The sequence below is a fragment of the Suricata suricatta genome, chromosome 3, assembly GCF_006229205.1.
Source record: "Suricata suricatta isolate VVHF042 chromosome 3, meerkat_22Aug2017_6uvM2_HiC, whole genome shotgun sequence".
NCBI lineage: Eukaryota > Metazoa > Chordata > Mammalia > Carnivora > Herpestidae > Suricata > Suricata suricatta.
Genome location: NC_043702.1, coordinates 76704637 through 76730895, shown reverse-complemented (window position 1 = coordinate 76730895; position 26259 = coordinate 76704637). Strand labels below are relative to the sequence as shown.

General features: G+C 38.9%; 2 long non-coding RNA genes across 2 annotated transcripts in view; one reads left to right on the top strand and one right to left on the bottom strand.

Annotated features, from left to right (window-relative positions):
• Window positions 1-26259, top strand: part of LOC115286503 — a 48876-nt gene that overhangs the window by 19111 nt on the left and 3506 nt on the right. Inside the window, exon 3 of the long non-coding RNA XR_003906093.1 lies at window positions 15588-15828. This is a non-coding gene — a long non-coding RNA (uncharacterized LOC115286503). The remainder of the gene's footprint in view (window positions 1-15587; window positions 15829-26259) is intronic.
• The window catches only part of LOC115286505, a 52050-nt gene continuing 43426 nt past the window's right edge, over window positions 17636-26259 (bottom strand). Inside the window, exons 2-3 of the long non-coding RNA XR_003906094.1 lie at window positions 23825-23906; window positions 17636-17781 (exon numbers count right to left, since the gene is read on the bottom strand). This is a non-coding gene — a long non-coding RNA (uncharacterized LOC115286505). The remainder of the gene's footprint in view (window positions 17782-23824; window positions 23907-26259) is intronic.

The window sequence follows — 26259 nt, the reverse complement described above, 5'->3', positions numbered from 1 at the left end:
AAAAGTATCAAATTAGAAGAAAATGTGGTTTGCTGATTTTTTAAATAAATGTTTCCCAGGGTTGACAGAAATAAAATTTAAGGTAAATTGTTTGTAAATTAAAGAAAGTAAGACTTCAGCCAATCAGTGACATTTTAGCTGCTGAAAACTGTTGAGTAAGTAATCATTGAGGATGATTCTCTAGCTCATTCTCTCCTCTATTTTAGATAGTTTGCCAGCACCCTAGAGTACTTTAATATCTTGCTGAGCAGCAGAACAGTTAAATGGATGCAAAGGTTTTATGTAATCAAAATGAAAAAGAAACAGTGAACTAGGATTTCCTGGGCATTATTACGAAAAACACTTTTGGCTAGTTATATTTAGGAATTCCCCAATGTAAACATACCTATGCTCAGAATATCTTTGCATGTGATATTTGTGTAGTGGTTTCATGGGTATTTATATATTCAGTTTCCTAATGAAGGGTAACAATATGCTACCCAAAATAGGCCACTTTGGCAGAAGAACTTTTTTGAGATGAAACAGACACAAAAAATCTCCCCTGCCCAGCCCCTATTTGTGTAAAATCTGGACATAAATTTTCAAAGGTTTCCCTCCCTTCCTCTCTACCAAGAAGGACAAATTTAACCACCTAGATACAATTAAGACCCTATCAGCCTACAGACAGTGTCAGAGGAATCTGCATAACAAACTTTTCTAACTATCCTTTATCTTTTCCCTTGGAAGCCTAAAGCTGTTGTCCTTTGTCTCGCCATGTTTTCTAGAACTTTACTGTTTTTTTTTGTGGATGATGCTATATAAGTCAAAGTTTGAAGCCACCTCAAGTTACTCATTTTTCCCTGGGTATCTCTCAAGTGTATATAAGATAAACATGTTAATAAACTTCTTGTTTTTCTCTTATTAATTCACTTTTTATTACAGGTTCATCTTAGCCAAGAACTCAGAAGAACAGGGGGAAATTATTTTTTCTCCCCTACACAGAAAACAGAATAACTTTTGTTGACCTTATTAAATCAGCTCCCATCTTATATAATGTACAAATAGATGCTCATTTAATACTACACTATTATACCACTTGGAGGTAATGAGATCATATTCAAATTAATAATGACATCAAAACTACTAATCCCAAATAATTAGTAAATTACTTCTTATTAGTCCATCACTTTGTATTACCCCACTACACAGTGAAAACTCAAATGCTCTAGTCAGCTTTACTGAATATACTAGATCCACATAATCTGTGATAATTATCTGATCAACATATGTAATATATTTTGAAGAGAGAGTCTTAGCCTCCCCTACCCTAATATGAATATGCAGCTGTAAATAAAAGGGAAATGAAGATCAAAAAGCATTCCAGTCTACAAAAGACTTACTTCATTGCTCTATCCTTCTTTGAATAATTCTGCTCTATCAAATGCTTAGTCTTTCACTTTAATAAATGCAATCTATTTATTTTTGGTAATAGCATCTCAGGACCATTTAAACCATACTTGAGCTTCACAGTCTAGGCAGACATTTGACTACTAAGAAGGACTGTATATGTGTCTCTAAAAAAGCCCAAGTACACAGTGAAAACCAATAAAGGAATTGGTTCAAAGAAACACACATCAATCCTTTGGGCAAATGGGAGCGTGTAGTGAAAATGATGCTTTATCCACACATCTGGTTTGCTAATATATGCAAGTAAGATTTGAAACATCTTCTCTATAATTATTCCGCTTAAAGTAAAGAATGTCCTCAATTCATCCAATGTGGGGTGGGGGAGTAATGGAAGAATAGTTGTGTAATGATTGCATAAAATAGGGAATAAGCACACAGAAGTATGGCTTTTAAAATTTTATCAATTTCATTTTTAATGCCTATAGGTTTCTATTTCATTATCAGAAAACATTTATTGAGTGTCTATTATAGACTAGGCACTGGGCAAGAAAGACCCCACACATAACATGTGAATAAAGTACCCACCCCCAATGTTCTTAGTGTATAATTGTATATTATTCTAACAAATAGCCATGAGCTTCTATTAGTAAGAGGAAGTGATTCTGAATGTGTTACTTTATGTTCCAGCTCTTTGAAGCTATTAATACATGTTTGTGTTTTAACATGTTTTTCCTATAAAGTCATCTTGCTTCCAGTTGTAGCAGTATCCACAAGAACATGTTGACTTCAGGACACATGGCTTTTAAATAAAGAATGTACTATGGGATTTGGCACTGCTCCAAAGAACTAGAATATTTGGTGCAGAAGCCTTGTTTTTAAGCAGTTCTTTAAGAAGAGAGCTAGTTCTCTGATGGGCTCATTCTTTATTTTTCACATGTTTATATGAAGAACATAATGGAATACCACCACTATGAAGCCCTATTATCACGATAAACAAAAATTCCCACTTCTTGAGTTCCTATCACTTAACAACATTGAACCAAATCTAAGGCGTGAACACACTAGATGAGCTATTATTCAGCAGGCATACTCTGTACAAGGAAAGGGTCACAGTTAACTATTCAAACACGTGGGACCCAGAACATTTTGAGATTAGCTAAGTGACGACAGAGCATAGCCTTCAGTGTTCACATTTATTCTTTAAAAGTTGTTGATCAGAGGGGCACCTGAGTGGCTCAGCTGGTTAAGTGTCTGCTTTTGGCTCAAGTCATGATTTCATAGTTCATGAGTTCAAGCCCCACAATGGGCCCTCTGCTGTCTTTGCAGAGTCCACTTCAGATATTCTGTCTCCCTCTCTCTCTGCCCTTCCCCCACTCATGCTCTCTCTTCCTCTCTCTCAAAAATCAATCAATCAATCAATAAACTTAAAAAAATTAAAAGCTATTGATCAAAGACTTCAGGGCTCTTGAGATAAATGTCTTCTTTGAACATGTTTGTAATAGTTCGTTTTCAGTGTTCAATTTTCAGACCTATGAACAGGAAAATTTTCCTTCCATGCTTCTCTAATGGAGCTTTACATAGTCTATGAAACTTGAAGCAAACCACAAAACCTCTGAAGATCTGTTTCTGGCACCTGTAGGAGATAGAGAATAATATTCCTGTGCATGGAAAGAACCTGTTGGTATACTTGAGATTCATCCACAATGTAGGGCAGATTATATATGGCAAAACAAGTCAGACATTATACCTGTCCCTTAACAAGTCCTGGTGACTGGCCAGGCAGAGAGATGTGCACATAATTAGAATCTGGACCAAAACGTAAGTCCAGTCCTTGAATCCAGGAGCCCCATTAAAAAACTGGCAGTTGTGTGACAAGAGTGCATAATAAGAAAGATAACTGGCTTTCAGCATTAAGTCTTCGCTTCCTAGTCAAACAGATTGGGAGAAAATATTAGACGAGACTCAATAAAAGTATCCAACTTACCTTGGGTAAGTCACTTAACTCTCAGTGCTATTGTGTCATCTATAAAATTGGGACATCAATGGCACCTGTTTCATAGTGTTCATCGTAGACCATAATTATAACCTAAGAGAGAGCTTATTATTAGCAACTCACACTACAAAAGTAGTCTACATTCAAGCATCTAACATCTGGAACACTCACATTACTTTGGTAGGTAAGGCCTTGTCCTCCTAGGCTAAAACTGCAAATGCAAAACTCTCAAAGGAAATTTACTTCACTTACTGGTACCTATCTTCAGATTGGTGAAGTCTCAGCCCTAACAAAATGAAGGACAGAGAGTTAAAAGAAAATGTGTTTGGGTTGGGAGGTATAAGAAATTCAGAATGAAAGTTTAACAAGAGAAAGCTAGTCTGATTAGTGAGTTCTGGCTGAATCCTGGAAAGAGTAAAAGAGCCCTCATTTGCAGGAGGGAACACCCATCTAGAGAAGGGAAAGATTATCATCACAGTTTCACTCAGTGATCCTGCTTTGCACAGCACCAGCCTGGAGCCCAGATTCTGATTAGTGCACACAGACAATGAAAATAAGTCAGTAGGTCTAAATACAAACATGTCATTTTCTTCCCCTGGTCAGTCTTTCCCTTTCCCCTTTCCCCTTTCTCCTCTCTTACCTCTCCTCACTCTCCTCTCCTTTCCTTTCCTCCCTCTCTATTCATTGGAGTTCAGAGGATGCATATATTTGCTTCAGGCAACTGTCTGAGTCCTATCAGTTTTTCAACAGAAAATGTTTTGAAGGCTGGTTTACAGGTGTGCCCAATGGCATGTTGGTGAATATCTAAAATTTTATAAACTAAAGTGAAATGAAAGACTGTGTGGAGCCATCCACCTAAACACTGAAAATAAGCATTAACCTGCCTCAATGCAGGTAAAGGGAAGTGACATGCATTTATAGCAGTTGAAGAGATGATATAGGCAGAAACAGCACACAGGGAATTTAGAGTTCATTTCGAAAATGGGGTAGACTTTACTGCATCAATGCTTATAGTGGGCTTATCTCCTTTTTACAGATGTGGAACCTAAAAGAATTTGATAAATTTCATTTCTGGGGTCTATATTAAGAAGAGATATCTCTTTTACTATAGGCAAAACATTAAAAAATTTAAAGGTTATATACATATATATATGTGTATGTGTGTGTGTGTGTGTGTGTGTGTGTGTGTGTGTGTGTTGTAAACACATCCCTATCCCTGTTCTGAGTTGATCTTAGGAGAGATAGTTGCTCAATAGCATTAACTATGCCTTTTAAACTTGGTTATATCATCATTGTCTTCATGAATATTCATTTCTTAAACTAGAGGGTAATTTGTATATACTGCTGACAAGAGGGACTCAATGGGTGAGTGAGTGTCCAAATGAGTCTCACCAGCATTGCAGAAAGACTTTTCAACTCAAAATTGTAACTACCTCTATAGCATCTGAACTGCAGATGAGTTCACATTTATTTGTGAGCTGAAGGGGTTCAGAGCATACCACCCCAATGTAGTCCTCCAGCATAGGACTATTTTGAGCTGAAGGAATTTGAGACAAAGCATAGTCTGAGCTCTCTGTCTTATCTTATCTACCTGTAAACAGAACATAAATTTCCCCTTGTGGAGGTGTCCCCCCTTCCCATGCCAGGAAGGGGACAATAACCTGGTCATCAGAGACAAGATGGCACCAAGAGTCTACACAAACAAACCTTACCAACTATCCCTTATCTTCCATTAGTTTCCCCATATATGTGCCTCCCCAGAGTTTGCCATGGTTAGAAGCTCAAAGACCTTTTCTTTTTTCTTGTCACTCCTCTACAAAATTACTGTTCTTTTCTAAGATGCTATCAAAGCCCAAGTTCTAACCACCCCTTTGAGTTACTCATCACTGAGTATTCTTATGTGTGCAAGAGACACATGTTAATAAACTTGTTTGTTCTCTCTTGTAATCTGTCCTTCGCCCGTCTAATTTGCACAGCCTCAGTCAATGAACCTAAGATGGGTAGAGAATAATGATATCTTTCCCTCCTACAGAATTGAAATTAAGAGTTTATGTGTTGCAGGTCTACCACAAACAATGATCTCATGCTTACCTGCTGATACATTTGAGACATCTTCACAGTTACTATAAGAACACAAGTCTGAACCTAACAGACGCCATGACTGGCTTTGTTTCCCCCTCTAAGCTAAAAGGTCTAAGGTCAGTCTCTTCAGAACCATTTGGCCATTTGGCAGTCATACCTGGGGGTATCCAATCAGGAAAGGCCAGCTACCTCACCCCATATTCCTAAGGGTAAGGCCTGCAGATGGGAACTTTAGATAAGACCCTGTTACCTAGTGTTAAAGTTAACCCCATAGCCACCAAACAAGACCCTGAACTCGCTCTGTAATTGGTTAATTTCAAAGATACCCTAAATGTTGTAATTGGGTCCCGCCAAAAGTAACAAATGCTCTGAACAGTGTGTATGGTTAGAGCTGCTGCCAATACTGTTGTACCATTATGATTGGGTCTCTGTACCTATGTCACAATCTCCTGTAACTCCCCCTTCCCAAACTCATAAAAGTCCTGCCCCGCCTTTGTTTGGGGCTCGCTCGCTCTCAGCATGGATCCACAGCGCCGGTAAAGTCTGTGAGCCCGAGTTTAGGCCCCGGCGAGTCTAAACTCGTAATAAAGCCCTTTGCTTTTGCATGCGTGCTTTGGCCTCCCTGGTGGTCTCTGGTTTCTGGGGGCGATAAAGAAATCTTGGGTACAACATTACCAAGAACTTATGATAGGCAGAATGAGAGAGGCAGAGGGGAGGGAACTATGTACATCCCACTGAGTCCTGGCTCTTTCTTTTTTTCCGGCTCTTTTGTTTATCAAAACCTTAAAACTTCAAAAGTGATGAAAACTAGACTTCTTGTTGAGAAGGAAGGCTGGAGGTCACAGGTAAGAGGGGAGATTGGGAGCTTTAGCTTCTGTTAAGTGCCCACACGAAGTACATCTGTCTACAAGCCTAACTTCACCCAGAGCATAAATTCATCTCTTCAGTAGTGCAAAACAATCCCACACACGACCACACACACACACACACACCCACACAGAGTTTCCTCTGGGCATTTGATGACTATTTCAGGAGATGGTAAAGTAGCCCCCTACAGACCCCAAGATGCATCAGGAGTTTGGCATACATTACTTCCTTATATCCTCATGTAAACAGCATAAGGCATTATAATCATCCCATTTTACACAGCTAGCAAGAGGTAGAACCAATGTTAAAACCATGTGCTTCCAACTACTGTCCTCTTCATGTTGCCTACAATGTACGATAAGGATGCCTCTAATTTTGCCAAAGAAGATATGAGCCTAATTTCCATGTAAAATAATTCCCACGTGTCTATACCCAGTTTAGTAGATTAAACAAACTGAGAGGAAGGTAGGATTAAGAAAAAATTGTTATGGAAACCATAAGAATTAAGATTCTATTCAAATATTTCATAAAAATGACTCATCCCACACTCTTCCAGTAAGGAGTTCTCTGGCTCTTTATTGAGCCTAAGTTTCCATTTGCTGAGGTTACACTTCATTGCTATAGAATTCCTTAAAAATGAAACCTCAAACATCAAAGCAGAAGTTGTTGTCTGACCTATTTTTGATGATCATTGGAAACAATGAGGTTTCTATGCATTTCCCTCGCCTTTATGCTCTCTCTTTGTGATTATTCCCATCTTTTGTAATTCACTATACCCCAAGGCAATTACTGCATTTTGTGAAATGCACAGCATTAAAAGGATTTTCCATGCAGGGTTACAGAAACTGAACGCCGCATTTCTGAGTAAAGCACATTTCCTTAGGGCATTGTGGATTGGCCTTTCCAAGCCAAGGGCTGGATGGAGACGTTTCTTTAGCAGTCCACAATGTATTGAAAAAGTCCATGAATATCATTTTTCTTTTCAGACCAGTCCTTTGGTGACTGCCCAGGACAAGTTACATCTTGTGTTCCTCTCATGCTAAACCCATCTGTTGCTTATTTAGCCACTTAGCTGAAGATGTCAGCCTTTCCAGGAGATACAAATTAAACATAGATCAATCTGAAATCTTTCTGTCATTGTGATTGTGAGGTCGTACCCACCTCTAACAAGTACCTATCAGAGCCTAGCACCTTGGACTTTCAAATGTAGGCATTTGAGCCAACTGCCACTATCGAAAACCTACATCATCCATGAACAAAGCAACCCAGACCCTTCTCAACCAATGTTGTGCTTCAGTATACATGCCTGAAATTTCATGAGCTTTGTTTAAACAGTGAAAATTGGAGATTTTTTGCCTTATTTTAACGCATCTGAGAAGTGGATCATAATGAGATTTCTATAGATTTTTTTTACCAAATTCTTAATAATAAAGAGCCAAGGATATGCAGCATTGATTTCAATATTATATTAAGTCTATAATAAATATTCATTATAAAAGAAGATGAAAGGGATCTTTAACAACATTTCAAGGCTTTTCTAAAGAGAAATAAGAAAGTGTGTAGTGGAGGAAAAAGGGAGCAGGCCTGGGAAAATAAATCACCCTGGAGGAGAACTCTTCAAATTCAGCAATTTAGAATGGATATGTTGAAGTCACAATCAAGTACTAAATAAGTAAGGAGCCTAACTAAATCCCCTGTCTGACAACGAACAAGTTGTGGAACCTTTCAGAAGAGTAATTTTCTCATCTGTAAAATAAAGTTTACAATGCCTTCTTCAGAAAGCTGTTGAGAAGAATACATGAGGTCACATGTGTGACATATGTGAAAGTGCTCTGTGAACTGAAGGGCCTCTACAGCAGGAATACCACATTGTCGGAAAGACAGAATGTAACGGAACTCCTGTTCTTGTCCTGCCCAGAAAACTCACCTGAGAAAAACATGTCTTTCTTTCCCTTTTCCCAGGTTCTTGTCTCGCTTACCAAGAGTGCATGCATGTGTGTGCTTTTGCATGTATCTGTGGGTGTTGCTCTACTTATTTGTCTCATAATTCTGCTACTGACACTATCTTTTGCTAGGTAACATTCAGTTTTGACTACTTCTGAGTTTGTACCTCCTTTGCTTGTATATCTACCATCAATGACTTGTACTCTCCTGCGAGCTTTTACCAAAGTTCCAAAGAAGAAAACTGGTTTTTTAATGTTATTTATTTTTGAGAGAGAGAGACAGAGCATGAGTGGGGAAGGGGCAGAAATAGAGGGAGACACAGAATCCAAAGTAGGCTCCAGGCTCTGAGCTGTCAGCACAGAGCCCCATGCAGGGCTCAAACCCACAAACTGTGAGATCATGACGTGACCCAAGTCAGACACTTAACCAACTGAGCCACTCCGGCGTGACTAAACTGGCCTTTTTAAAAGAAGCTCTACAGTACAGTTGTTTTTAAGTAGGGAGCTAACAGGAGTTTCTCCTATGGGGCAGAATGAATCTTTATCAATGTACCAAAAGATTTGTTTGAGTCTCCTTTTCTATATGAGTGAAAGGAAAGTCTACAAGGTACACTAGGTACTGAAAACAAACTCCTCAATAAAAATAGTCATGTCTCTACCCTTGTGAAGCTTGCAGCCAAGTAGTAAATAATAACTGTAATGAGAATATTAAAAACAGCAGCTAACATTGATTAAAAGCATACTGTGTGTCAGGGACTGTTCTAAGCACTTTATATGCATTATCTTATTTAGTCCTTGAATAAGTTGTCTTTACTCACTGTCTCTGCATCTTCACCTCCTCTTCTTTCTTGAAATGACACAATTTAGGCTTTTGTTCCCATAATCCATGGAAATCACGGTGCTCAGGGTCACTAAGTTTCAAATTGCCAAATTCAGTCGAACCCTTCTCGTTCCTTATCTTGCTCAAACTCTCAGATGGATTTGATAAATCCACCTTGCCTTCTCGAACACCACTCTCTTCTTTCCTCTTATAGGCAGGCAGCTCCTCTTCTGTCTCCTTTGCTAGTTCTTCTTCATCTCCCTGATGTCTTAACGTGAAGTATATCAGGCATCAGCTCTCAGATCTTTTCTCACCTCTAGCCTCATACCTTCCTAGGTGATCTATCTGCTCTTGGTAATTTTAAACTCTTCCTATGTACCAATCACTCCAGCTTCCTTTGTGTCCCTTGAAAAGTAGACTGTCTACTCAGCTATTCAACTTGTTTGCTAGGGCTGCCATAACAAAATAATATAGACTGGGTGGTTTCAACAACAGAAATTTATTTTCTCAGACAGTTCTGGAGAGTAGAAGTCCAAGGGGTCAGCAGGATTGGTTTCTTCTCAGGCCTTGCTCCTTGGCTCCCCTGTCTTCACCTTGTCCTTCTGTGCATGTCTGTGCCCTAATATCCTCTTCTTATAAGGATTGGATTAGGACCCACCCATTTTACCCTAATTTCCTCTTTAAAGACCTCTCTCCAAATAAAGCAACATGATGAGGAACTGGGGTTAGGACTTCACCATATGAATTTGGGTGAATACAATTCAGCCTATAACAAAACTAGATACTCAGCTTCTCCACTCCCATGACTAATGGGAATCTCAGACTTCACGTGGCCAAGAGTGATCTTTACAGCCCATCCCACTCTCACCCCCCTGCACCCTCCAAAAACCTTGCTTTTATCTCAGTGCTCTCCATCTTCATTCAGTTTCTAGTCAATGTCCCTTCCTATCTAATATACACTCCCCATTACTCTCTAGTCCCATATCATGTTACATCTTCATATATTTATTGTCTCTTTTCTACTAAAATGTAAGCAGCACAGGGGTTTTGTTCTGTCCCTTATTCTATCCCCAGCACTAGGAATGGTGGACTGATAGACGTAGAAGTCCCTCATAACTATGTGAACTATGTGCTGAATGAGTAAATATAATTATCACAATTCTATTAGATAGGTATATTCTTGTTTCCACTTAATAAATGAAGAAATAAAAACTCAGAGAAAATACGTAACTTCCCTTGGGTCATGGTGCTAGTAAGGAATGGAGTTAGGATTTGGAACCAGGTAATCTGAGATAATATCACTGCTAAGCAGTAACATTCCAGTGTGGCACCAATGCTATTTCTAGAGAAGCACAGAGTGAACCGGAGCCCTTAGGAGGGGTACCTAACACAGGAGGCTCAAAGAGGAGACAACTGGTAAAAAAGCAATATGAAAGAAAATCCTAGGCCTCATGAGATAACTTGACATATGCAGGTGAGGTAAGATCCTAAACCAGGTTGGTGCTCAGTAATCAGTCAAATGCATGAGTAAACTAAATAAACAATTACTATATTATATAAACCCAGAGGAATCAGACCATATAATGATGGAAGGGGACTATAGTACTGAGCACTCTATTTATTTGTGAAACCATTAAATTTAAAGAGAAGGAAGAATGGACTACCACAACAAGAGCCACAGCTCCCAAGCCAATAACGAAGCTGTCAGAATGTACCACTCCAGGCCAAATATATTATGATAGCAGCGTTGGTCAACAAGGTCACCACAATAATTAAGATCTACTTCTAATTTCATTAGGGCCTTGGGGAAATGGTAAACTTAGCAGAAACTTGCAATGTGTAACAGAACTCTAAGATTCTCTGAGGAAGTTTATAATTCCCTACTGGAAGCAATCAAAGCCAAGTTGTTTTTTTTTTTATAATTCACAACAGAAAAACAACAGGAATATTGAACTGAATGCATAGAGAGAAAGAGATGATTCTCTAAAACCAAAATAAAACCTTTAAATAATCATACTATGTAAACTTAAACCACATTTATTTTACCAAGGAGAGCCCATTTTATTATTCATTGTGCTAATTTAACAGTGAAAACCCATTTTTAAGATTAAATATAATGTTTAGTTAAATTTCAAGAGTTAATGAAGATATGGATGGCTACAAAAGTTGAGAAATTAACTTCTGAGGTGTGCTTCTTTCTGAAACAATGCTCCCTAGAATCTGGATTCTCATTTAGGGCACTGATTGCTTCTAGAATTGAAGTTACATAGCCTTTGGAGCCTATAACCAGTCTACACTGAAGTGCTAAAATGTTAATAATATAGGCATTGTAGCCTATAGGAGCTGAAAAGGCTGCAAGTATTAAGGCCAAATCCATGTAAGTACTTTAAGAAAAAGAAAGCATGGCACCAACTGGGCCAAATGATGCCACCCCAAATCCAGCCTGAGAAAAATTCTTTATTGAAAATCATGCTATTGGAAGATAATCAGACTCCCTTTGTTCCAAATTTATGAATTTGAGCCATCGGCAATATGCTTTAGACCCACTCGTAATGTTGGGAAGACTTAAAAATATACTTATGGGATGTGTTTGTCAAATTCAGTGTAAAACCCTATGGCAACACTGACTAGAGCTAGAATGAATTTATTGATTAATTTGAGAGAAGTTGTTACGTTTAGGCTACTGAATTCAATATCCATGATCACGGTACATCTATATAGTTTTTCTAGTTACATATCCTAGAGTAGAATTGCTCAGCCTTAGCAATATTGACATTTAGGGCTAGATAATTCTTTGTTACCCTGTGCACTGTAGGGTGCTTAGCTGTATCCCTGGCCTCTATCCATCAGATAACAATAGCATCCTCTGCCCAGACATGACAATCCAAAGTGTCTCCAGACATTGCCTAATGTCCCATAGGGGCAAAATCATTTTCTGTTGGGAGCCACTGTCCTAAAGAAACTTTTAGACATATTACCAAGGAGGCATGGGCAAATATATTTATTGTAGCTGTTTGTAATTCTAAACTACTAAAAACAACTTAGCTGTCCATTAGTAAGAGTATGGATCAATACCACTTGGTTTATCCCTGGAACAAAATTTTATTAAGCAGCAGAAAGTAAAACAGAAAAACTAGATCAATCTATCTGTCTATATATCTAACTGTAAATGTGAATAAATTAAAAAAATGTAAAAGTGAATAAAAAGGTTGCATAAGACAACATAAGTATAACATAATATCACTTATATTCATTTTAAGCACCTAAAACAATTCAGTACTTAAAATAATTTTAAATATCTAAGCGATACTTTAAATTGTTAAAAATTTAAAAATTCACATGAGAACACTTTCCATAAATTTCAGGATAGTTGAAGAGACAAAGAATGAAAACATGGAGGGGCTTTAGCTTTAGTTTTCTCAATTTTATTTCCTTAGAAACAAAAATAGTATGAAAAAATTATGGCAAATATAATATAGTTTGGGTCTGGATGGTAGACTTATGAGTGAGCATCTGTTATACTACTTTCTGTAGAATTCTACACACCTGAAGTACTTCAAAATAAAAAATAAAAAAACTTAATCATATTTTAGAATAAATCCACGAGCTATCTTTTGAAGGACTGCCTAAATTGGAAAGCTTATACTTTCTCAAGAGTAATTTGTTTTCAAGTATTTCATTAGACTTTTTAAACAGTTTCTGAATTTCCCTCAACACTCATTTGTAAATGAGCGCTAAACATTTGTTTCAAGTCAGTATTATTCATCAGTCAATAATGCAAATCCCGTAAGATTCGCTCATAGATTAGATGCTAGATCTGCCAAAGGAGCCTTTAAACTGTCCAAATGTAAAGCACTCTTAATTGAACGCGCTAACGTTAAAAGGTTCAAACTTCGACAGAGTATTCAGTCTTTAAATTATAGCAGGTAGAGTGCGGGATCCTTACTTAGGAAGGCTTTACGTGGGCAGTGATGGCCACCTCTGTTCCTGAAATGAAGAGAACTGGATACACCGGCCGGCTGATTTACTGATCAGTTTTGCAAGTACAGAGTGCTACAGTTTTATAAACGCCCTTCTCCAATCTGGACAGACACAATGAATTGATAGCTATAATTAGAACTTGGCCCTTCATCTTTTCATAGGACCTATTAATTATTTTTCATTTTTTATGAAATAGCTTCCTAAAGAAAAAGTTTTGAAAGGAAAAAATGTCTTGTCTCACGCTGAGACTGGCAATCCCTGAAAAGTCTGCAGCTATATTTAAGTCAAAGGTCAGTTCAGATGGATGTTTCAACTTATTTTTCAATTTCGACTCTTTTAAAAAGGCCATGTGGCTTAAAAAGCTATTCCTTTCATACAACAAGAAAATGGATGGTCCCAAATGATGAGAGCAGGTGATAATAATCATAATTATGATAAAAGCACCATCAATGTATTCTCCAGGAAGATTTTTTATATGACATCAAGAGCTTGGTACAAGAAATGAAAAGAGAAAAAAAAAATGCTTGTACTGCCAGCATTCAGGCATTTAAGGCCAATCACATGTCACTGATACAAAATAGCATGTTAACAAATGGCAAATTCAGAAATCAATAACAATCACCCCCTTCCCTTTACTTTAATGGTACAAATTGAATACATGTATCAAACTCCAACAAGAAATGTACTCATTTCTAATCAATGGGTGCTTTGGTTAGTAATGTGAGTTTTTCTTCAAGATATGTAAATTATTTTCACAATCTGTAAGTTATTCTGTTGGTCTGTGCTTGGATGAATCTTTTCTACTTAATATCCAGAGAATACAATGTAGAAACTTGGTGAATTTATGACTCATAATATAAAAGAGACATCTTTAACATATATATTTAAGAGATTTTGAAGAAATTACCACAGGGAGTAACTCCTTTGAGGGCTGTATGAAGTGGCTCTCACTGAAACACATGAAAACCTGAGACATGGCCTCAAACTGACCACAGTGCAGAGGGTCATGCAGGGTCTCTGGCTAAGGAATCTACATGCACATCGTGCTTTACTGAGAACAAAGGAATTAACTAGACATTTACCAACTGAATGTTGAGAACCCAGCCATTTTCCCTTGCTTGGTTCCCAATTCAGGCTAACATTCTCTGAATTTAATTTTCTGAGGAGTCGAAACCGCCCGATGGAAGAGACCTAAAGGTACTAACAATGCAGATAAGAAGGAGAAGCTTACTGGTGTCAAATAATCATTATCCTCATGGGTTCTGTGAGGCAGGAATTGGGAAAGGTATAGCAGGGATGACTTTACTCCACAATGTCTGGGGGTCTCAGCTGGGAAGGTTTGAAGGTGGGGGCTGACTCATGCGCTGGGAGAAGAAATCATCTGCAGGCATCTTTCCTTAAGTCCCTATCAATACCAGGTCTGAGCTGGGACGTCAGCTGAAACCACAGTGCTGAACACCCGGACACAGCCTCTTTATGGTGGCCCGGGCTTCCCCACAGCTTGGTGGCCTCCAGCTTCTCACATGCTGGCTCATGGTTCCAAAGGTACATGTTCTGACAGGACCAGAGCAAAGCTGCAATTCAGGCACACTATTTGGGTATATGCCACATACCCCCGTCCTATTTGGGTATGTGGAAGTAAATACCAGAAGAATCAACTGAATATATTGAAATAATTGTTTCTGGGTAAACATAAATGGTAGAGGAGTAAAACTATTTATAATAACAGGGAATAATAAAGTGTAATAAACATCACATAATAATATGCAAGAAATATTATGGAAATACATTGCTTTAAGATCGAATACATGTTATACAGGCAGAATTCTAAGATGGCCCCCATGTTATTTACTCCCGGCTGCTAACAGTATGTAATCTGCTCCTCTGTGGACAGAAACTGTAACTTCCTTGTAACCAAGAGTATATGGCAAAGGTGATGGGTTGTCAGTTTCTTGACTATGTAACATGATATAAGACTCAGTCTCAAGACTGGAAAAAGAGCCTCTATTGTTGGCTTGGAAGAAGCAAGCATGTTGGAGAAGTCCCTGTGACAAGAAAGTGTGGGCCACTTCCAGGATCTGAGGGCAGACTCCAGCCAGCATGCAGCAAAAAGCTGGGCCCTCAGTCATACAGCTGCCAACAACCTGAAGAGCTCATTTTACTCCGCTGTGTTTGGATTATTCTGTGTTTTGCCTCTTTGTAGAAATAACCAACACAACTAATTGCAGGTATCATTTCAAAAAGTGCAATTGAATGTATTCTCTTGAGCAAAACTCAGATCATTAGCTCTTCTAGGACTCATAGACCCTGAAGACACAGTCCTCTGTTTTCATTCTTTGTTTTAGGACTGATGAGATTACTCATAGATTTTTTTTCTTTATTCAGATATCAGACTACTCCTTTGATAGTAAACAGATGATGTTTCAACTAGTCATCATGTATTTTTAACTATCAGTTATGTTCTAATCATTGCAACAGTAAAAGGAATAAAAATATATATGTTCCTCTTTTCCAGGAGCTTATAATCACAGTGGAGACATAGTGTGAAAGATGAACAAACAAAAGGCAATGCTCAAATAAATAAAGTCCATTGATTGAGTAACGTCAACTGTTGAGGACTACATGAGTTTGGAGAAAGGAGAGATTATGTGGTCCGGAGCAGCCTCATGGAAAGCTTCACAGATGTACTGGAATTCAGTCAGACCTTCCAAGAGGAGCAGGAGTTCAGCAGGTAACAAGAGGACCAGGCATTCCAGGTGGGGATAAAAAGTGGGCAAAAATTAGAGGTCAGAAACTCAATAGGAGTTCAGGGCAGAGTGAACAGACAAATTGGTTGGAAAATGTAGAAGACAGAATTGGGGGGGGAAGTGGGAGCAATGCTTCAGGGTCGAGAACTATCCCTTCCATACTATAGACTCTCAAAGAGTTTCTAAATAAAAGATATGGATGCTAAATTTGAGCAGGAAAGTGATTTGATCAGTTATAGTTTTAGAAAGACTTATACACTCCTTTGGTAGGGATGGAGGGAAGTCCAGGGCAGTTGCCCAGATTTCCAGGTATCAGACTTTAGTACCGGACGTAAAATGGCAGCAGTGTGACATGGGGAGAAAGAAACAGAAGAATTAATTCTTAGAAATAAATGAATAGAATTTGGTTAAGTGAAACAAGAATAAGAAAAATGTTCATTAGGGGCGCCTGGGTGGCTCAGTCAGGTAAGCGTCTGAATTTGGCTCAGGTCATGATCTTATGGTTCATGGGTTCGAGCCCCATGCTGGGCTCTGCACCCACAGCTCGGAGCCTGGAGCCTGCTTCAGATTCTGTGTCTCCTTCTCTCTCTCTGCCACTCCCTTGACCACACTGTCTCTCTCTGTCTCTCAAAAATAAATAAATGTTAAAAAAAATAGAAAAATGTTCATTAAAAATTAATGTCAAGGAGAAGAAGAGAGATTCTCATTCCCAGATGTTTTGCCTCTCCCATCTCCTTCCCATCTCATAGACTGTTGATAAAAATAAGGAATGGATTTAGACAAATAGAGACAATATTATACTTTGTAATTTGGGGTTGGTTGTGGGGAGCTTTGAGCTCTGTCTGCACAAGAGATGCACTTCCTATTAATGCATTTGAAGAGACAAAAGGCATCCTACAGGGCAGCTCTGAAAATTCATCCCCTCCTGATTTCCAGGCAAAGGAATTTATACGCGCATGGTTTCCCTTGAGCATTCTTTCTTTTTCTTGATGGTGATGAAAATTCAGTCCGTGGTCTCATTCAAAGCAGACTTTCCCCAAGGCCACACACATCCAGTCTGCCAGCCTGAACTGCCACCAACCACTCTCTTTCTACCCCCTAGATGCTTCCTCGAAATAAATTACAACAGGAAGGGAGAGAGCAGTATTTGGGTAAAAAGCTTCACAGTGTAAATACCACTTACAGCTGACAACTTGTTTTGCATATGTGCGTCTGCCCCAAATTAGAAATACTTGTGAATGGAATACCGCAAATGTCTTTGAAGTTCATTACCATTGAGAGTTAGGCACTGAGGGGGCCTTTTCTTGTTTATATAGCATGTTAAGGTCTCTTGGAGACTGAGGGAAGTGGAATAACCACTCTGGTTTATATTATAAGATGCTTCACAGAGATGAAAGGATTGTGTGCAATGAGTCACACAGCCTCTGTTACCACCACCAGGGCAGATGTGGCAAAGAGAAGATCAAGTCAATCTGTCAGAATCATGGGCTATGTCTGTGGGGATCATTACATAAGATAACTTCATGTTCTTGGGAAGGTTTAAGTTTGCTGAGGACTTGATGACCCCCTGGCCTATTCCAAATCGATGGCTTTATAAGGTTTTGCCACATTTTTCTCTTTTTTTCCCTATAAGAGTATAATATTCTCTATGTTTATTTAATGAACCATTTTCTTATAGTTAGTATAAAATAGTCTACTCTGAACCTATCATTGGGAGAATCTCAAATTATGTGTCAGATAAGGCAGCAAATAGCAATCTACAGACACCCCAAAATGACTTGTTTTAAATGGCATATACAGTCAAAACACAACAGTGGACAGGTGACATGTTTAATGTGTCATTAGGTGTGGAAACCACAAAACCACAGCAGCGAGCACTCGGAGAAAAGTCATGAGGTAAATGTGGGTGGATGCAAAGGGATTTTGTACATTCTCCTGTTCCTACTTGGGTCCATCTTTTTTCTGTTAGAATAGGGATTGGAGAGAGCACATTTTGAAAAGCATTTGTAGTGATGGCTCTGATTCTTAGGTTTCTTCAGTCCAGTATCATCTTTAAGACCTTCCATTCTAGTTGTTATGCTCTGCCCTTTAAATCTCTCTATGGCTCCTAACTTAGCCCCCTCAATGATCAATTTTATCTGAGCAAAAAGAAAATTCTGTAATTTAGTAGAAAGTTTCCTCCACTTGAAAGCATAGCAAAATTGTTCCTCAGAACTCCTTAATGCAGTGTAGGTTTCCCTTGAAGGTTTGGCAGAAGTTAACAAAGACAGAAAGTCTTCTTAGAACTCCCTTTCTGTCTTAAACATTTTTCCACCAAGCTACCCACAAAGACAGTAAAAATTAATAAGTGTCCTTGGGTACTGATATGAAACTCCAAAGAAGAACATAATTTAAAACCTTTGAGGTTTACCTGTATTTTATCATAAAAAATGAAACTCAGTTCTCTCTAGTCATTAATGTACTTCTACCACTGATTTTCTCAATTGGTAGGTGTGAGGATTGGCATAAACCTCCAAGGAGACAAAGCAAATCTGGATGTCTGTGGTGGTCTAGTGATGGGGGAGGGGGGGACAGGAAGAAAGAAACAAATAGCCTGAGAATTCATCCAGAGATAATCACAGGGAGAAGTGGATAATATTCAGGTAACTCATACTTGTCTGAAAAGCTTAGCATAAAGCCTAATTTATGGTATCCTATCGGCCAAAAAAGGTTCAGACAGATCTAGTCCCACATGCTGACCTTTAATGATGATACTAATAACTTTTATTAATCTTTTTTAATTTATTTTTTAAGAGAGAGAGCATGAGAGGGGGAGGGGCAGAGAGAGAAGGAGAGAGAGAATCCTGAGCAAGCTCCACGCTATTAGCACAGAGCCAGAGGTAGAGCTTGATCCTACAAACCATGAGTCATGACCTGAGCCAAATCTAAGAGTTAGACACTTAACAACTGAGTCACCCAGGCACCTCAATAATAACAACTTTTAATTGCTCCAATTGTATTGCATTCCGTCTCATAAGTCAAAATACCTCCTGCTTGAATTACTTACTAAGTCAAAATATAATTTTCATGAAGTTAAAGATGGTTCCCAAATACTTAGTGAACATTTGTCACAAATAGATTTACCTCATTAAAAGGAAATCAGCAGATGACAAAGTTGGTTCAAAGACAGGGGAAACTGCTGTGTAGTCAATGAAAAACAGAATGCAGAAATGCAATTTCTAGGAAAGGAAGCAAAAATTACAGCCTTTGCTGTTATCTTGCCTACAAGGCAAAATCATCTGCATGTCCACCACACAAAAATCACTGACAATTTTTCAATCTTTCTACAAGGTAATATCTAAATTTATGGAGTTCGGATCCTAATAATAAGTGTTAGATCATCTACCAGTGCTGCAAAACTTGGGTGCACATAAGAATCACACTTGAAGGCACATTAAGCCAGATTTCTAGGCCCTGCCCCAGAGTTTCCAGTCTGGGGTGGGTCCTAAGAATTGGCATGTCTAAGTTTCAGATGATACTTCTACTGCTGGTCAAAGGACCACACTTTGAGAACCACTGACTCTAGCTAGTCATTGAAAAAGCTTGCAGTAGGAGCGCCTGGGTGGCTCAGTTGGTTATGCATCTGACTTTGTCTCAGGCTCAGATCATGATCTCATTGTTGTGAGTTCAAGCCCTGTGTCAGACTCTGTGCTGATAGCTTGGAGTCTGGAGCTACTTTGGAATCTGTGTCTCTCTCTCTCTCTTTCTGCCTCTCCCCCTCTTGCTCTCTGTCTCTCTCAAAATAAACATTAAAAAAAATTTTTTTTTAAGAAACAAAAGCTTTGCAGTAACATTTCTGCCGTATTTTCAAGAGTCACATATGTCAGGATACATTGTAAAAGACTTTAAAACTGACCAACAAGATTATCAGATATCTTCGATGGAAAACTAGGCCTTATCTAATTCCAGATTTTCTGAATCCTTGGGGCATGCATCTTTCTTATCTTTGAGCTATTATAGAATGCTATAATTTGTAGATAACTAATAGCAATGCAAATGATTCTTGTCCACAGACATGCAAATACAATTGATCTCCCTCCCTCAGCCTCTACACTCACCCTCTGCAAAAAAACACTTTTGCATTTATTTGTAAATTCATTTTTAGTATTTCTTATGTGTGTGTGTGTGTGTGAATTTTCCTTTGAAATGCTTGTCATATTTTTTGGTTTCTTCAATTAATGAGTTAGCTGAAATCTTTGGCACATGCTTATTTTATATTTGCATTAAGTCATAATTATACTCTTTAAGAACTACCTCTTAACAGATACTTTTCCTTAAAAAGAATCCCCGTTTGGAATTTAACGTTTTGTTGATATTGTTTTCACTGCAGACAAGTGTATGCCTTCTTCTAGTACAGCTGATTTGTGGTTTTTGTATTTCCCAACACTTAACAATCAGTTTTAAAATTTAGTCTATGGGTCACTGCCCAGACTGGGATCCTATAGATTCCAGCTGCCTTTTTCCTTTAAGAATAACACAGCTGCTCTTACTTTTTAAATCCTTCTTTGTCATAATTTATCTAACCCAGTGAATTCATATTTGCTCCATTCAACTTGTATTATTTCGGGGTATAGTGTGGCTATTTCTATTATTCGGGCTATTGACCTCAGCCCTTAATGAACAATGGCAAAATTACGAAACATTTGTTACCTGTTTCCAAGCCTGGAAACTCTTAGACATCTGGAGTGTGAAGAGGAGGCAAATTTTTGTGCAGAATCCTTTGAATTTCTAAGGTCAGCAGGAAATCTTAACTGGCTGGTGGGGTCATGGACAGATATTTTAAACTCTAAGTTCATGACCCTGGATGCTGCCCAGCTTTTACTCTGAGTAGCTTCCTTCCAACAGAGCATCTGTGTTCTATAAGAGGAGCTCAGATTCTCTGCACACGCACCCCAGCCGGAAGAAGCCCTTCCTGGGCCCCCGGCTCTGGAATCCAAAACAGACTCCAGTCCTACTCTCACAGCTCAGATCCACTCTCTCGGCAAGTTTATTTGGGAGACCACAACACCTAGTTTTATCCAGAAATGACCATCCATGGTTTCACTATTTCCCTGCTGACCGAAAAAAGCTGTAGTGTGCACAAGGAGGAATATGGAGGTCAGGCTCTTTGCAATAACTTTGTAACAAAGAAGAAACGATACCACTCATTTCTCCTGGCTTCAGAAAAATAAGTCCCTGAATTTTTTGGTCAATTGTCCTCTTAAAGTTGTTGCTATATATGCAGGGTCTTTCAGGTTAATATTTAGTCTTTTGATCCCAAGTATTTATATTTTCATAGAAAATACAATGCCATGTTTTAGCTAATATCTTAAGATATTTTTTCAAAAGAAGGCATGGGTCACCTTAAAAGTTCCTTTATCTAAAACTCTTCCCCCAGTATTTTCCTAGTGTTCAAAAGTCCCTAAATATAGGCAGGTGGTCCATATTCCGACATGTCTTCTCAATCTCCCCTTGTCATTTTTGTCTATGTAGTTAACAAAAGGAAAATACAATGAAAAAGAAATCTTGCACTAAGTTCCCCAATCAAATGCAAATTGTGAATGGAGGTTATCACTTAAAATATCAGAACATATCTCTAATCTTTTAGTTACCTGGGATCACCTTTTAGGTCTATAGAAAGATCATTTCAAACTCCATAGATGCATGACTGAGAGGGAAAAGAGTTGTCTGATAAAATACAGGATTGTCCTAAGTATTGCCTGAGAAATACTTATATGGAAGATTTACTCATTATTTATATGAAATCTAAATTTAGACATCCTAGATTTTGCTTACTAAATTTTGAAAGCTAGGAAGGGGTAATTCTTTGTGCCCAAACCTGGAGGTCCTTCAGGGGAGAAAGGACACATGGACTGCAGGTCCTCTTAGGCTCAAATCTTCTGATTTGGTGCATTATCAAGATCACTCATCTCTCTCCCCTTTTTCATTTACACAAGCACCGGACAAAGCCTCTTTTCCTGGGTTTTCCAAGCTGCCACTCAATGCAAATTAAATTTTTACTGAATATTCAGCGCTGCAAAGAGGTGGCTTTTACCTCACAGGAGTTTTTCAGTCACTCTCATTTCCTTTCTGTGCATTCTGTCCCAGGCACCCAAATTCCTACACTTTTCTTACTGCAGAACAGTTTACAGCTAAGCTAATTCCAGGATTATTGGGTTTTCTCAAAGACTTTCAACTACAATGTAAATGTGTGTCCAAAGGAAGAGTAGTCATTCCTGAATTGAAAGCTCATTATCAGCACTTAGTTTTTTGTACTCCCTTCGATCTAAGGGAAGCAATAACATTTTGTAAAGTTTGGGACAACAAGGCTCAAAAAGAAAAGAGAAAGTTAGGATTAAGCATCCCCAAAAGAACTAAGGCACAGTCTACAGATGTGTAAAATGTTAAAGTAAATGTTAGCAACTAGTTCTCTACCTCCACTAAGCCTGTGGCTAGAGAGCAATGGTCAAATTATTACAGGTTGGCTGTTGGTCATCTGTATAAATAGGCCTGTGGATCCTGCCTGTACTGAAGGGATCACATTAAGGGAGAGAACTCAGGTATCATAAACATGTGCCACCCTCGGTATAAACCTTCCAGTGAAAAATCACTGCACACCTCCCTATGAGACTCTCTTGGGATGCCTCATGAGTACATACACTGCCACTAATGACAACTGAAAGTGGCATCTCCCCAGAACCACTGATGCCAGTGCCTTTCATGAGAACTTGGATGTTGTATTAATCATACTTTTAATTTTTTCTATATTTTTATGACATTTTACTATCTTGGGACTTTGTGGTACTTGAAAAAGACTGCCCCTCTCATACAAAGCGATTTCCTAGAAAGAGCAAACAACCTGCCTGTGGGCAAACCAGTCAATCCAGAACCCATGCCCACATACACCTCCTTTAATCAGACCACTCCCTGTGGTCTGGGACACCATGCCCGCTGCCCCAAATCACTCTGGAACCAGGTACTCACAGCTAGAGGCTACCCTAATAGCCCAGACCTTTATAGCCCTATGCAGTCCTAAAGGCTTAAGGGTTTACCTTTTCTCCCCCATCCCTTCCTGTGAAAATCACAGTAAAGACATTGTCCATACTTTCCCCTTGCTCCTTTCTGCCCCTAACTCACCCCAGAGCTCCCCATGTAGCCCTCTGTGGCATGGTATTTCTCCTCCTCTTAGGAACTATGAGTACCAAACTATCTTTTCAAAGGCAATCATCTCCTAATCTGGGGGCCTCACCATACCTGAATAAAAACAAAATCCCAGATACATTTTAAAATAAATATCTGGGCCAGAGATGGTCTCTACCAGGGTTTCCAGACTGATCACCTCTCAGGTACCCTTGACATACTGCAGACATGGACACATGACAGGGAGCCAGCAATGGGAGAAAGGTCTTCCTCCTCATTGTTGTCATCTCTGGCTCTATAGCTCCAGCGTGCCTTTTGAACAGTGTCTCCAGCTTTTCTGTCCTGTTGCCTAGAGCTCACACACTATTTTGGGGAGCAGGGTTAGGGTCCTCTCCCCTCCAACTTCATCCCTATCACCCAACCACACAAAAATTTCTTGGCTGGGGCTCTTTCCCAGGGCAATCAATTGACATAAATTGATGCATGCAAGTGCTTGTCTCCTAGAGTCAGAGAAAGATGAGCACAACTATCACCGATGCAGAGAACCCAGCTACTGGAAGCAAAGATTCTCAAAAGTTGTATGTTGTTGACCATTAGGATGAATTTCCAGATGGATTTAAACATCTTCCCAAACTTTGAAAATAGGATAATCTACGAAATGTTTGACTGAAATAAGTCATAAAGGTCACTTATGACCCTACTTTATTCTTTACTTTATTGGATTATATAAAATATATATTATAATGTGTATATATTCATACATATAAACATGTGCCATATAAGCACATATATTCATATATACTATATATTCATAATTAAAATATGTTACCAAACAAAACATACTCACTCAGAGACGTGAATTTTCACGAGTGCAGGAGCAGGTTGGGTCAGAGTTCTCATGACAAGATAGAGCCAGGGAAAGGGCTGGGCTGGAAGGAGAGGATCTGAATTAAGATACATTTCCAGGAAACCTGTGGCAATAGTTATTACTTCCCTCTCTTGGGACATCCAGCCTGACTCTACCCCAGATGTAAGCATCTTCAGGTAGAGCCATAGGCAAGTCCTTTCCAAATGTCCTTCTCCAGAAGAAACTGTCCAGCAGGAATCATACTCGAGTACTAGGGCAATGATTAGCTCTTCATCAAATTTCTATTTTCTTATAGTACAGACTCCTGGCACACTTATGTGTCCCAGCTAGCCATCAGTCAGGCGTGCCCCTGTGATTGAGTTCTAACCAATGGAATGTAAGCAGAAACAATGTGCACCACTTTTTGACTAACCCTTTTAAGAAGTGGATCTGCAAGCTAGATGCCAAACGTGATGATGATGAAGTCATAGGCAGCAGGTACCTGGGTCCTAATGATACTACCTGGATGACAGCTGACCTCTGCCCAGAAATACCTGCTAAGAGTTTAGGTGAGTAAGAACTAAAATTCGACTACATCTGAGCCCTTTTGTATGTGGGGATCTATTTGTTGCCACAGACCACAATTTCCAATGAGAGCAACAGTTTCAGCAGCTTGAACCATACTTGATATTTTCAGTAAACGCCAAGAGTCATTTTCTGTTTCCTTTGACTCCCCGCATTGGAATGGCTGAAATCCCTTAGGTCATAGAAATTGTTGAGGATCAAAGATGTTCCATTCCAGGTAACGCTTCTGCAAACTAATGTTTAAAGAGTCTACTTCAAGAATTATAAAAGGAATATGCTTTGTGATTGCTTTTAATTGGTGCCTGTCATCTGCATGATAGAATTTTATTAACAGAAGTGTAAACATACATTGCAATCTGTAGAACACAGGAATCTTAAGCAGCTTATGACATTCAATCAAAGCTCTTTTTATCTGTAGTGTTTGCTGATAACTCATTAAATGTTTTTCAGTGTTACAAGTTGTGCCGCAGAAATTTCCTTGCAAATAAAAGTGACAATGTAGAGACGTTAACACAGCAAAGGAGTTGAGGGTTGCTCACTATGGAACAAAATAGGAACAATCCTCCACTATCAAAGACTTTACTACGGCCAAGAGAATAAATAGTCCTTAGATTTTACTACTTTTTTAAATGAATCGAATCTGCCAAATAGTTCTTCTTGCCCACCATCCCAATGTTATCAAACACAAGCTCACATACACTTTCACACATGTGCGTGCGCGCGCACACACACACACACACACACACACGCACACTTTTATAGTCTTTAAGTCTTGGATATAATTCCAGATTTTACCATTAATCTAAATTCAACTAGAGATGGAAATATTCTCAGTGTCTGTAGTCCATTTGATTCCCTGGAATGCAGTTGAATTGTAACATTCTTATGCTAGTAGATTTGCCCTCCAAATGAGGCAGTAACCCAGATCTCATTACTTGTATGCCCTCAGCAACTTAGACATTGGTGTTTTAAGTGACAATATGGCCAATAAACCTCAGTTTCTCCTTGGTTAATGTGCTTCAATGAGACAGAAGCAGTGAATAGGCTGTGGTTTACTAAAAACAAAGCTGAATTAGACTGACAGAAGGAAAATCTTCATACCCAGGCCAGTTTTGCACTGCCCACATTGCCTTGTATGTATGTTTCCCATTTAACTGGGAGATGGCCTCCCTGAGCAAACAACCAGAAGACATCAGAAGTCTTCCTGGACACAGGTGACCGCATTTCACATCTGCTACTTTGCAGATACCTAGCATAGGAGGTGCCATACTCTGCAAATCTCTGCTAAACAGCCCGTGGCTGACACCAAGGAAGTCTGTCTCAAAGAAATTAGTCACAGTAATCTTCCAACTATTGGAAAAAACCCTTTACTCGATGTCACAGAAATCAAAGTTATCAGAGACGCAAAAACAGCATGGAGATTCTATAGCGCTCAACCCCCTTCGTGACTGAATTTTCGTATCTAGCCACATTAAAATCTGAATAAATAATATTCTGTTAAATATCTGTTAAAAGAGGATTTATCACATTGGAATGGAACTTTGAGTCTGCATGTCTGGTATGTGTCTGTTGGGACTACAGATAGATAGCACTGAGCAGTCTTTCTGGGTTCATCACTGTATTGTTCTCTTATATCTTCTGGGATGGTTGTGGTGAGGAAATCCCAATTTCTGCAATTCAGGGTGAGATAATCAACTCTGAAGTGCCTTCTTCACCCACCACTATAATCACCATCCATCCTATCAACTTTCCACGGCAACTAAGATTTTATTGCCAAGTGAGGTAGAGTTTAAATTTTTGGAACACAAAAAGACTCTACATTTTCAGGGGATAAAACTCATCCCTGAGAA